At 39.5% G+C, this 14,836-nt stretch overlaps 1 protein-coding gene across 1 annotated transcript in view; it reads right to left on the bottom strand.

Annotated features, from left to right (window-relative positions):
- lrfn1 (leucine rich repeat and fibronectin type III domain containing 1) overlaps nt 1–11,126 on the bottom strand; it is a 233,431-nt gene extending 222,305 nt beyond the window's left edge. The window contains exon 1 of the mRNA XM_077541966.1: nt 10,982–11,126. The gene's annotated coding sequence lies outside the window, so the exon portion shown is untranslated. The remainder of the gene's footprint in view (nt 1–10,981) is intronic.
- Between the last annotated feature and the right edge of the window lie 3,710 nt (nt 11,127–14,836).

Genomic DNA, 14,836 nt, shown 5'->3' with positions numbered 1-14,836 from the left:
GTTCAAATGGTGTATATTGATAGCACACGCTTCAGTGTTGACAAAAAAAAAAAAAAAAAAAAAAAAAAAAAAAAAAAAAAAAAAAAAGGAAACGTGAAAATCTGTTGAGGAACGAGCAAGTTTTATTGCGTGTCCAAGCATTGCCTTTGAAGTGAAAGCCACCCCTGCCAATATGGCCGCCACTTAGGCATGGTAGTTAGCTGGGCTGTTACAGCCCATCAGAGATATCTCAGATGATTACACAACATTTTTAGGACCATGAACTTGAGCATAGAAACGATAAATTTAGCTCATAATGAAGTATAATTGTTCAAATGTGTACAAAATTAGAGACCTGTCAGCTTATTTACGACAGTAGCAAAGTAATGAGCGATTGTTTTGCTGTACAGGAAGTACTCAAGTTAAGGCGCACTCAAACTACGGCGTTTCAACTTTACAACGGTTACGCCCAGTCCGCCATTTTGGCTACGACCGCCATTTTAGCTCCTGGTCCGCCACAGTGTTTTCCCCTCGTCTGCTATTTAGCCCTTAGCGAGTGCTAGCGCTTGTGCACTTGTGGGAGTATCTTTGGCTTCTTCGCCCTCTTTGTTTTCCACATCATGGCCCCAAAGAAGAAAGCTACGTCTTCTATCAATGTTGGACCAGCCAAAAGAAAAGCAATTACCATGGAAACGAAGCTAGACATTATACAACGATCACAGAAAGGAGAAACACTGATGATTGGCAAAGAGTTAGCTTCAGTCAGACAGCATCTTCTTTTTTATTTACTTATTTTTAATGTATTTCACATTTTTAACGTAAATTATTTTGATGTCAATATTGACTTTAATGGGGAAATTCGACTTCAGCGAAATTCGGGTTTCATCGCGAGCGTAGGAACAGAAGTCGATAACTGAAGGACTCCCGGCATTTTGAAGGTGAGTGACTTTTGTTGAGTACCTTCGACGTGTGATTTTTGAACACTTCACACTTTATTTCATGAAATTGAAACATTTAATCAATGAAAGTGGTACAAGTTTGACCTTACAGGTCTATTATTGCCCCGCATGTCAGAATGGACCCGAACGAGTTCCGACTCATTTTGCAATGTCGGGTCACATTCAATCAAGTTTGTTCTGTTATCGTGCTCTTCAGCGGAATAGAACTGCACTGCATCATAGCGACAGATGCTTCCAAACAGCAAGATCGTCTTTGTCGAGGCAATAATGTGCGATTGCGGCTCGCGCGTTACACGTTTTGTTCCGGGCAAAGCGGTCGGCGCGTCGACCGCCGTCTCCGTCGGCTCATGTGGAACATTGTTGACGACGCCCACTTGTCACCCTCAGGGGCCGCGAACAGAAGCGGCGCGCCGGACGACAGATGAAGATAGATGGATGATGATGCGTCTCATCTTCATACACGCCGCCGGCCGTGTTGTCAGGGCGAAAAACACACCCCCGCGACCGGAACTTACAAAAGAGAATACAAAGTAGCTGAATACAAAAAAAAAAAAAAAAAGAGGAAGCGCCGCGCTTCTCCGCTGGGGCTGAGAGCTGACCTGGACGACGTGGATCAGAACAGATTTTCTCCTTTCATCCTTTTTCGCTAAAAAAGCAGGTCGAATGATTTGCAAGCGGCGGCTTATCCCGGCTGGCATCATGCAACGAGGCTTATGGAGATAGTCGAGGGTCTTGATTCACTAAAACCACCCGGACTATTCTTATCAGGCTCTGCAGACGCTGCTGGCAAATGCTACATCATTCTCTTCCCTTTTTATCTTCAGAGCGCCTTTAAAGGGTGGGCGTAGGAATGACAACATGGACAGGAAGTGAGAGCTTTATTAAGCAGGTTACTGTAACCTTAAAAAAAAAAAAAAAAAAAAAAGGGCTACGCTACGCACATGCTGATCGTAATCGAAAACCAAGTGGTTCTTAACCTGGGTTTGATTGGTGAGTCAGTCATTTAATGGCATTGTAATCTCTTCATAAAAGAGAAAAAGAAAAAAAAGGAAAAAGAAAGTGATCAGATGAATGTGCAATATGAATTTGCATGTATAAACGGCACGTATGGTGTTCCACAGGGTTCAATTCTGCAGCCTCTGCTGTTTTCGTTGTATCTGCTGCTCCTGGGTTCCATCTTAAGAGAATAGTGCTGGTTGTTGTTTTTTGTTTTGTTTTTTAAATATCGTCCAATCATGTTTATTTTGATATTCTCCAATCTTTGTGAAGTAACTGGAATACTGCATTTTTTTTTTTTTTTTTTTTTTTTAAGCTATGATGCGTCCACTACAGTGGACATTTTTTTTTTAAACTTAAATGTTGGGCTCAAATACGGTTAAAATAATTCAAATAATACTTTGTGTTCTTAAGAGTCTTATAGAAAACATGATAACAACATTTAAAGCCTAAATTTGTTTCATAAAAAGTGTTATACACTTACTTTTCCTCTTCCCTAAAAAGTGCTTGCACTGAGGGAAGCCATTTTCTTTTATGATGCAATCAAAGGTAGCAAAGCCTGCATTTGGTATCATTGGAAAGCTCTGAATGTCTTCGATAGAGCACAAAAGCACAAAAGAGTTAATTCAAACATATGCACTGGGTGGGAGATATTCAGGTTTAAAAAGGTCCACTACAGAGGACAAATTTGAATTGTTGGTAGTCAGGAGGTTAAGTGACCCATAGAGTAGTGCTGTCAAAATGAATAGATTAATTGACAAGTAATCGATTACCAAATTAATTGACAACTATTTTTCATAAGTGTAATCCTTTTTCTACTTTAAAATTGTCTAAATGTTCTGACTTCAGCATATCAACAGTAATTGTTCACTTATTTCTGTAGTCCTTCATGAAATAATCTTCTGTGTTCAATCACAATTTGCAAACATCTGATTTGACTTTGGAAAACAATGGCGGAACCGGTAACATAATACATCAATCAACAACCCCGCCCCACCCTCCTTTTTTTAAAATCACAAAAGGATTGCAAAATCATTTCATTTTTCAATAAGGTAGGGTTCAATAAAATCCGCATAGGAAACTGTAATGATGTATTATATTCAAATGCATTTGCATTCTTTGTAAAAGCAGAAGTTTTGATGCAGCTCCGGTCTCATTAAAAAAAAAGGTGGCGTCGTAATAAATTGAGTGCGCTATTCAACGACCTTTCACGCCGCTTCTGTGTTTTGGAAAGCAATGAATAATGAACACAATTATTCAATTAAAACTACATCCGACATGGAAAAATGAAAAAGAGAGCATTCCGAACAACACGCATTCCGCATTTATCTACCTCGCACGACCAGCTTTGCACAAAGGATCACCATAATCATGTGTGAACAGTTAATGGGTATTCGTAGTTGTATTTGTTGACGTCCACATTGCTAACAATTCAGCAGCAATTAGCGTGAAATGGATGCTCACGCCGGTTGAAATAAAGATAAAAAAATAAATAAAATATGTACTGTTGACATGCAGCACAAAGAGCCTCCTGCTTTTGTGGGGAACAACCGATAACGGGTCCGAGCAAAAATTTACAGCCGGAAAGGGAACAAGAGACATTTTATGAGATAATGGCGCGGCGGCGGCGGCATTTAAATGATAAACTAGCAACTTTGAATAATGGCTATGAACACAAGAAAGCAAACGCTGCTCTTGACCATAAATTCACTTGTAAGTAGTCCACTGAGAGGAAAATGCGGTAGATAAGTGAAGCTAATATAAAGGTGACACGGCACAACATGATCCATTTCACCAAACTAGTTGACATCCAAGTTGTTCACATTTCAAAACTACTTTTTCGCCCGTAAAGAAATTGTTCATTCCAGGTTGAAACTATCACCATCATACATTCTTAAAGTGATGTTTTAAATGGGTTATAATATGAAGATGAGTATGTATGTCCATCAAGGCCACATATAATACTTTGGGTCTGATTTACTAAAATCCTAAACTGCACATTCGCTAGTCTAACAGTTGGCGTGATTTTCTAAGATTGTTATTTTATTTTATTTTTTTATTTTTGTACCCAAAGGTGTTATATTGCGTGTTCTTAGTTCGTTTTGGATTGTTCAATGTTTACCGGTAGTTTTCTTTTTTTCTTTTTGACTTTTAGAGCGAGTTTGTTCGGTTCTTATTTTTTCAAAAATTCTGCTTGCTTATTTATTTATTTAGTTTTAGTGTTTTTAGTTTTTAATCATCTCCATGGTGATAGTTTTGCATGTGGAACATCCTAGTTCATATCCTGTATTTCAGGCTGTTTTACTCTCAAGGTATTTCTTAAGATACTGTATTTCTCTTTTCGCCGTGAAAGCGCAAAATAAAGTTTAAAGCGGACACTTTACTATTTTTGCAAATTTCAGCAGTAAAAAATTAATATTTCATCTATCATGAATTTGATCATTTTTCATGGACAATTAACACCTTTCAAAAAAAAAATTATGTTAGTACTGTTTGTACTATTTCAAAACTAAACTATTTGACATACAATTTTCTCTCATCTTTTTAATGAAAAACAACTTCACACACGATTACAGTATATCAAAAAGTGGCTATTATGGCTCCATGCTAGCAAGTTAGCCAGCATTAGTTAGCGGCCAGATTAACACAATTGTTGGATCGTTAGAGCTGTTGGATTAATGTTATGTTATAATTATAATTTACTTTAATTTCGTTTGTTTACTTTTTTTTTTTTTTTAAACCTTTTTTAACCTCCTGCTGTCTGTCCCACGTGTTTGTGCATGTTGCACTCGCTAGCTGCAGATTTGAAAGGGGGTGTGTCACTGAGTGTCACATGACATTGTCACCGTGACAGATAAGCAGACAAGATTTTACAAAATCATATTGTTATCTCTTTTTGTTCATGAACTAAAATATCCATAGATTTTAATCCACTTTTTATGAAGTGAATTTCATCTCGTCTTCATGAGTCGACGAAAATGCAGACTGATTTAGTCCCAGTTATTGTTTATTGAGGGTTTTAGTCTCGTCTAGTTTTAGTCTGGTGAAAAATGTGTGTTGACCAAATTATTGTTTTAGTTTCAGAAGTTTCTGAACTCCACTGGTCTCAGATCAGATGGCGGCACTTGGACCGTTTGGCCGAGATCCAGTTCGTCAAAGAGCGACGGAAGTCCTGCCCTGCCCCGTAACGGCCTCATTCTCGTGTTGTTTCACATTTCAAGAGGCGGCAGAGCAATGAGAGGATGCGGTTTATTCAGGATTAATCTTCATTATACCCAAAGTTAACTTGACCCGGCTCAGCTCCTCAAGGCAAGAAGGCTAAAAAATTTCATCATGCATCAAGCAGCCAACATTGTTCGAAAGGGGTCCCGTGTGCATTAATTTTAATGAAAATATTAAATGGGAATGACGTGAATGTCTGAGCCCGGAGGCACTGGTGACTCTGACTCACCAGGCTGTGACTCCCCGCAGCTGTTTTGGGCTCTTGGAGAGGATCGACACCCACTCTCCATTTGACTTATTTTTTTGGCTCGCGGACAACATATTTGCTTGCCGTTTTTCAAGCTAAACTATAACGTTGAAAAAAAAATGTGGAAATTGTGCCTTGCATATTAGGAAAATTCAAGGTTTCATAAACTGGAGGGTGGATCCGATACTATTTGGACACAAAATAATAGGCATTGAAACAAAGTCTTAAAAAGACATTGTTGTGTTAAATGTGTCTTGCGTATTAAACTGTAGTTGTGGGAATGCTGAAGCATTCCCACATGTTATTGTGATTCTTATTCTCCACACTTTTTTTTTCACTCGTAATACTTCCAATTTACATTGTTCAAATTTCAACTAGCTTCAAAAATTCACATCTCCCGGGATATATATCGCCTAATTCCACATTACTCACAGTATTTGCACAATTTCACATTTAATATCAACTTTTCCCCATTCATTTTCAATGGGACAGACATTGAACTTTTTCTAAGTATCACTTTCCACGCCCACTTCCATACATATAACTTGTCATCATTACCAGGTGTCTGATACTGCTCGGTGGCACAGTTGGTAAAGTGCATTGTCAAAAAAGGAGGTTATAAGTTTATAATTTATCTCTCAATTAACTTCATAAGCATTCCACATGCATTCAAATCTTCGCGTTCATCTATTAGCATTCAGCTTTCAGCATTCCCACGCAATTTCTCCGGAAATTGCACTTAGTCTAGTTACAAATAGGTGTGCTATAATTTTCTGTAGGAAAGTTGAAATGTATGCTGAAGGAAAACTAAACTGCCGATTTAGTCGACTAAAATTGCTCATTTTTTCGTCGACTAATTAAAACTAAAATACAACCAGATGACGAATTTATGACTAAAACTTTCATTTTAGTCAAAAGACTATAACTAAAACTAATTTAAAAATGTAAACTGCTAATGGATAGTGAAAGTGACCGGAGTGAATTTATGAAAGACGTTTTGTCATCTCGGTTGATGACTATTCTGACAAGATGTTTTTGAGGTTTCGAATTGCACTCACTAACTCGATGAGTTCTCTATAGGTTTGAGGATCCGAGAGTTTACCTTAAAGTGTTCTTTTAATGTATAGTTATTTGTTTAGTGAATTGAATGCTATATTGTTAGCAATCATTCATCATTAGTTTTCAGTAAAATAGATGTGCGAGTGTAGCACTGTTGCTGAGTTGTGTGCTGTTTATTGAAGTCGTCAATTCTTGCTCACTACTGCATCCCGCAGGCAGTCAACTGCAACTGCTTGTATAGTGCTACAAAATACCACTCAGTAAAATGTAGATTTTATACATACGTAGAAGCGTATTAATTCTACAAATGAACTATTATTAAGGACATTTGAAGAGTAAGTACTCAGTTTGGAAAAAGTAAACAAATAAATTCGCTGCACCATACGTTCAATCTAGTTAAGACTCAAATTTGCCTAAATGAATCGACAACCAATTCCACATGATTGACAACATTCTGATCAATTTGTGCGCTCAGCAAAAATTGTGCACACGGACGGGAAACGAATTCAGCCGATAGAGCAATTCCGCTTGTGTATGATTTCCTTCTCAATTCTCTTGGGTCGATGCTGATTTGTATGGTCTGAAGTTGTAATAGGCCCGAGAAGGGAAACTGGGTCATGCATATGAAACAGGAAGAGGCACAAGCTCCCTTCATTTCCTCTCACATTGATTCTCTGTTACAGTATAATGTTTAATCTCGTGCAGTTATTTTTAATATCTGTAGATGATCACGACCTTTCTCTCCCTCTTTCTGTAATGCCACTCTCCCTCGCACACATGCTTCCTGTAAACGACGTGGCACCAGCTAAACTTCCCCCAGTGGATCAATAAGGTGCAATTGAGATTTTTTATTTTTTTTTTAACATCACTACAAAGCAGCAGCAGCAGCATTTGTTGTGCTCCAAGTCATTTTGCTTCCACTCGGGACGACCTGCTGCTGAATTTAGAAGCCGGCATTGCGCCACTGTGACTCAAAATGTCGCTCGTTCTAAACGGGGACAATTACACTTTCATTCAGGTGCGTCATTTTCCCCCTTTAGGAAAACGGTAATTCATCCGACGTGTTGCCGTCATAATGATTTCAATCATCATGCTAGCATGCTCAATCGTCACCCGGGTATGAAATCCGGCTGAAGAATGAAAAGAACTGTAATGTAATATATTCATTGCTTTGCATTTGATAGTATTCATCACTCATGACTCCTGTAGAAATGTCAACAATATGGCATGAGAGGTCCATTTTCAGCAGTGAAAAGTTAATATTTTGTCCAAATGAATTTAATAACTTCATTTTTTTTCATGTACAACTAATATCTTTAAAAAGTATTTTTTCTACTTGCTGTCGACTGATGATGACATCACCTGCGCCGAGGAAGTAGGTAACGACCAATCATGGCTCACCTGTTGTCTGGGTGTGGTCAGCAAACCGAGCCATGATTGGTCGTTACCTACTTCCTCAGTAACAGGTGATGTTATCATCAGTCGACAGCAAGTAGAAAAATTACTTTTTAAAGGTATTAATTGTACATGAAAAATAATGAAGTTACCACAGTAATTATTGACAAAATATTAACTTTTTTATTTTAATTTTTTAATTTTTTATTTTAAAAGAGCTCAGAATTGTTCATTCGGTAGTCTTACCGATTCAACGTCTTATCATCATTGCTCTTTTTGTGTGTGTGTGTGTGTGTGTGTGTGTGTATGTGTGCGTGCGTTTGCGTGTGTGCGTTTGCGTGCGAATACGTATAAATTTATACTCATTAATTCACCTAAAACCTTATAAATATCCCATTACCCTTCGCCTTAACCAGGTACTTCAGAATCTTGCCAGAGTCGTGAGGTTTAAATGGTCAGGAGACCAGAGAAAAGGTCAGAAAAAATAAAGAGAAAAGAAAGATAAATCAAAGTGAAATCCAGCACCGACCAAACCCTTCCTGCCTTCCCCATGGTAACAAAATCAAAGTCTTACGCCAACCCCGGAAGCCTCTAAATTCCAGCAAATTAGCGAGATCTCAAGAGACCAGAGGAAAAACTAAAGAGAGGAAGGAGGGAAGGATCGATAAGGCAGAGTGAGATCCATAGAAGCCAGTACATCCAATCCATCAAAGTGAAATCCAGCACCAACCAAACCCCTCCTGCGTGGTTACAAAACCAGAGTCTTATGCCAACCCCAGAAACCTCATACTTCTAATAAATTAAGATCTCAAGTGACCAGAGGAAAAACTAAAGAGAGGAAGGAGGGAAGGATAGATAAAGCAAAGTGAGAACCACAGACACCAGCACCAACTGATTCAAGGGGCTGTGGGAGGGAGAGGAAACTTCTGTTTGAGTTTCAGTAGATGCTGGTGCGACGGGTCTGGCATGCATAAGGACCACCACCAAAAAAGAAGCCGTCAACCGCGGTCCAGCAAAGCGAGCACCCCCCGGAATCCCCAGGCCGCGGCAGCACCAAGGCCACCCCCAAGCCACCCGAGCGGACACCGGTCGGCGAGCCGACCCAGACGCCCGGAACACCCCCGCCCCATCCCCGGCCCACACCCCCGAGCCCAAGGCCGCAGAACGAGGCCCGGCGGGCCCCCACAGCGCCCCACCGGTCCCCAGCCCCCATCCCCCCACGACCCCCCCGCACCCCACCCAAACCCGCCACCCGCCACGACCCAGGCCCCGCCACCCCCGGCCCCCAAACCCCCGAACACACCCCGAGCCCCAACACCCAACCCCCCACCCACCCATACCTCCACCCCCCCCTAAACAAGCCGCCCCCCCCCCCCCCCCCCCCGATGACCGCCAACCCCCCCGCGAACCCCGCCCCCCGCGACAATCATTTATGGATCTATTTAAGTTTCCACTTTATAAAAAATAGGAACTCCCTACAGTTTTTATTTAAAAACAATAAATAAATTAATCAAGAAATTATGTTGGAAATTTTAGAAAAATTTATTTACAGTAGAAATCTTAAGGGATCTATTTACTTGCTTTTTAATTGCATTATTATTATTATTTTAATTTAGTTTAACACATGCTTATGACCCTGGAAGCTCTGCAATTTTTGTTATAATTTTTTAAACAAATCTGTCAAAATAGTTTAAAAGAAAAAGAGTTGTTATTTTCTACTTTACTGCAAATGAATGTCGGCTTGAAATATCGGTTATCGGCCTCCTTGACTACTAATAATCTGTATCGGTATCGGCCTTGAAAAAAAACAGATCGGTCTATCACTTTTCACAAAACATTTTGGTTGAAAGTTTACTCACACCGTTTCGGGGACTTTTCACAATGGCACAGAGTTTACATTAAAGAAATAAATCTCAACAAATAATCACAATATATCAAAAGTACATACATAGATTTTCGTCTCAATTAACTTACAAATGTACTTGGTGTGAAATGTAGGCCTGTTTAGTTGAACACAAAGCTTTTATTGTGTTGTATGAATGCCGGAATACTGTAGATCATTTTCAGACCAATTAGGTATAATTGCACCATTTCCACAGCACGACCACCAGCTTGACCTCACCTCCATTTGTCCCGAATTAAAAGTGGTTCGAATTCAGCGTGCGCGCGCAATACATCCAGCAGTGCAAAAAGAAGAGCAACAAACCTCTCGAGAACCTGATCGATACGCAAGAGGCCGCTTGCCTGACACGATACGAGAGCGAGGTTGCACTATATTACCGCCAGGAGGAAGGCAAGCGCCACTCTGTTAAGTCTTGTGTGACATTACACACACTTTGTTAGTGGCCAGACACCACACAAACACACGCAAACACCACCACAGCCGGTCAGTGCAGGAGAGCATAAAAGTCCATTGGACATCTAACACATTAATGATTATATGTTGAAACTGTTTTGATGGAAACACAAAAATTTGCAATGAAATGTTTCTTTCTGAAATAAAAGATGCCTCATTTTTAGTTATCATTTGTTTGCTTTCCTTTTTCACAGATTATCTGGGTTATTTCCACACTGGGAACATTTGCATTTTAATTGTCGCTTTGTTTTTGACAAATTAGTTTTGTTGCTCTTTCAAGTTTCTTTTTCTATTTAAACATTCAATCATGCCTTATAGAGGGGATGATCCCATTTGGACCTCTTCAAACTGGACAAATGAGAAAGTCTTTATGGATTGGTCACTAGGTCAAGAAATAGTTTTTTTGTTTTTTGTTTTTTTCTCGTGATTCAGCACCTGTGGATTTGCAGACCCCCACGGCCCACTTAAACAAAAGTTTTAAATATTACGTGATTTGTTGTTTCCACCCATTTCCTTCATGTTCCATTAAAAAATAAAAAATAAAAAAAATAAAAAATAAAAAAAAATAACAAATAAAAAAATAAAAAGGTTGTACCGCACCACAGTAATTTCGTTGGGAAAAGGCGGAACATTCTGTACAATAATTCGAGCTGATTGGACGTCGCGACATTCTACACATTTGTTTTAACCAATCACAGCCACGGGTGAAATGCGTTTGTGTCCGTTCATCGTTCTTGTCGAAGTGGGGGTAAAAAACGAACATCTTACCAGCTAGAAATGCACGAAGCGCCTCTCGCTGTTCAACATTCAACAAGGAAACGGTGAGGAATTCTGCGACAACAGAATCAAGTAGCGTCCATTCGTCCACGTTGGGTTTGTCTGTTAGCTCCGGCGTCGGCGCTGGCTTCCTGGTTTCGTCACAGTTGCATATCCTGCCCGCAAACACAATGTCGCTTTGTGATTGGTCCGAACGGCAGTTATCTGTACAATTATTTTTTTTTTGTATTCTCCGAAGTTTGTGAACTCACAAATACTGCGAGATTAAATTAAATTAAATTAAAATGTTAAATTAACTTCCGAACCCCTATTGGATTATTTTTAATTAATCCAACAGTTTAATTCAGTTAAAATATTAAAAATAACTTTCTAACCCATATTGGGTTGTTTTTATCCCAGCAGTTTAATAAAAAAAAAATAATAATAATAAATAAAGCGAATTTTCGAACCCATTATGGGTTATTTCTAACCTATAACGAGTAATTTTAAACCCAACATTTTAGATAAAAGTTCAAAATAATTTTGTAACCCATGTATTTTTTTTTAAGTTGTTGGAATTCATTTAAAAAAAATATATATATATGATCATGTGAAAAATTGCTCTGAGATGAGAAAACTTAAAGGGACACTTTACTTATTGATCCATTTTTAGCAGCAAAAAGTTGCTACTTTTTCAATAATTAATTTGGTGACGTGATTATTTTTTTATGTACATTTAATAACTTTTAAACCATTGTTAAAATGAATCGAACGCCGGCATGTTTGTTACACGTGACTAAATAACCCGGATGTTTACGTCACTAGTGTGTAAACGCTACACTATGGAAGCACTATGCAACGCAGCCGTGCATCTAGCGTCAAACCCGGAAGGATTAAACCTTATCGCTTCGAGCCAACACGACAAAATAACACTACCGAAGGAAAGTCTGCCTTGGATGTGAAAGTTGTGGCGCCAGATGGTCTTTTCGGGCACAAAATAAACTTTGACGAACGAGTGAATCAGGCGGGGGGGTGAGTGGTGCTCGTGCGGGAGCTGCAGGAATGGACAATCCGCTAATGAATGTGTGCTGTCTGGAAATGAAAGAACTCGAGGATCGGTTCCTTGCGGACAATCTCAACTGCATCCTGGAACATCAGACATTCAACATGGCAATACTAAATAGACATTCTCAGGATAGCTTTGGTTGCGATGAAAGATGTGAAGAAGAAAAGTCTTGGAGGAGCAAATATCCAACAGGTAATGTGACACACAGTACGAGCAATGCAAAACGTGTGGAACTGACGAAATATTTCAGGAAAAATAAAAAATAGTAAAATTAAATGTATCGTCGTTACAGCACCCAACCTCCCCTAGCTGTTTTTTTTTTCTTTTTTGCGTAGCGTCCCACTGCGGTCAGGCCAGCCGCCACTCGAAAAGACGAAGTCAAGCCAGCCGCCCCAACGATTGTTAATACTGTGCATTACGGTAACGTGCCGACGTGCCCCTGCGTTGGCCACCTTCAAATGAATTATGAAATAAAACAGTCCGTGCAGTATAATAACCAATGCCCCCCCCACCCCCGAAACATGCCTACCTTTCGCTTTAAATTTGCTTCGCTTCTCCGAGATCTTTCAGTGGCCGTAGTAAGACCTCGATTTGTGGCGGCTGTTGTGAGAGTGAAGGCTCCGTGTTGCTAGCAGTTGCGGCTCCTCCATCGGCTTGATTATTTCCCACGTCTGGTTCTTTAAAGATACTCGGTACTGCGTTGGGCTTTAGTATTAGGCGTGTGGCGTACCCCATCTCAAATTGTAACATATATTCGAAGTCCTCATGCCTGAAATGTTCGCTGCGCGCACGCCTGCTTGTCCTTCGGGAGGTTGACAGCACTTAGCAAACAAACCATTGTCTACTCAAGTAGCTTTTTTTTTTTTTTTTTTTTTTTTTTTTGGGGGGGGGGGGTGTCTCGCGGGTTTTTCCTTGCCGACGCCTTGCAAAATTTTGCAATACAGTAAGGCATAACTGACGTTTGTGTCTTCCTCGTTGTTATGTCTGCGTGAACTACTGTTCCCCAAGCGAGTATACACACTAGTGACGTCACCACTCGGGGGCGTTGCAACACGGAAGTACTTCTATGTTGAAAAAAGTTAAATAAATCAATATAGGAGTGTATTCTTCAGCTCTTATGCATGTTTCGTAGCTATACTAACTATTTACTGCCAATCAAGCCATACATGTAAAATTAAAGGAGCCTTCCTTTAAATGTCAAAATGATTCTTCTCAATATGACACTGGCATCCAAAGAAGAACTCAACATTCACAGACTCCCTCAATCACATAAAAAAAATAAAATAAATAAAAAAAATCAATTGAGCACATTTTCCTTGACGATGGGGATAATTAAACCAATTATTCCAATCATGTTTCTTACATTGGGTTGGGATGACTCGATACTGTCGTCTGTGCTGTCTATACTTAAGAGGGGGCCTTCTCAAAAAAATGACAGCAAATGATTTAGACTGCAGGCAATTTATCATAGCGAGTGTGTAACAAACTGCGCTTGTTTATTAGTAATACGCTCAAAGTATTGCAAAACCCCACTGAGAGTCAGCTCATTGCCAAAGCTCCCAACGGGGTGTTTATTGCTGCGACATTATGAGCCCTCAAGCACCAAGTGACTCAGACTGGAATCTTCTAGAGGAATGGATTAAATAAACACAAACAGGCTAATGTAAAAATGTCTGCATTAGTGTCAGGTGTTTAAACATTCATGTGAATGAATGAGGAGAATAAAAAAAGATAATACTAATTGCTACCCACCCGATTTCAGGGATTGCTCGCATGAAATTATAAATTTATTCCCCGCTGACAGACAAGCTGATCAAAGTAACAACATGAATAAAATTAAAAAAAATATCTCATCGTGTGGGATGAGGACGCCCTCCTCCTCCTCCTTGAACCTTATGGAAAATTAATCGTTACTTCAATGAATCATGCATCCTTATTTCCGGGCCATTTGCAAGCGCCTCGTTTGTGCAGCCGCAACTTTACAGGCCTGAGATGAATTCTGTTTACACTTCCTTGGCTGTTATTCCGCATGGCTGAAGTCATCATTTCATTGATTATTACAATACACTTACTTGGGCTGAACAATTAATTGAATTTAAATCGACATTGCAATCCAGTAGAAAGCCATTTTCAATCTCTCTGTCTGTGCGTGTGAAATTGCACCGAGTCTTGGGAAAACTTTCAAGACTGAAAGTGTTTAAGATGTAGATGAACTGTCTTTTATATTAACTCTTTGACTGCCAAAAACGTTTAATAACGTTTAGTAAAATCACGATGTATGCCGCCATAAACGTTAAGTGACGTCAATTACTGTTTTGTTTTTTTTTGTGAATATATCAGTGGTCAGTGCAACATCCAAGTGCAGTGCAGCCGGGTCAATGAGTTGTGAAATCAAAAACACCCACTAACTACGGCCAGCAGATGGCAGCGGTAGCTGCTCGGGCCCTAACTAGAGCTGCGAATTACAATGAAACATGACGCAATCTGATGAAACAGAACGTTTTCAAGGCTGACGTGAATGATCAAAGCCCTTGTAACACTAAACCTAATTTGACGGAGCGTCACTAAACAAAAAAAATTTGTATCAAAGTCACTGTTGTGGAGAAAATTAACTTTTTTTTTTCAATTTTCGCTCAATGTCACTCAAATGACCCAATTTCAAATAGTGATTACTAAAGAACGGAATAAGGTAGAAACATACTTTTTTCTAATGAAAGAATGGAATGCGATCTTTCATGTGGTATGTGGCAAAATAACACAATATTCTGTTTGCTTCGGAAAATGAGGTAAAATGCTCGAAA

Source organism: Festucalex cinctus, chromosome 13 (genome assembly GCF_051991245.1).
Source record: "Festucalex cinctus isolate MCC-2025b chromosome 13, RoL_Fcin_1.0, whole genome shotgun sequence".
Classification (NCBI taxonomy): Eukaryota; Metazoa; Chordata; class Actinopteri; order Syngnathiformes; family Syngnathidae; genus Festucalex; species Festucalex cinctus.
The sequence above is the reverse complement of the archived record's forward strand: the minus strand, read 5'-3'. Positions and strand labels throughout refer to the sequence as shown.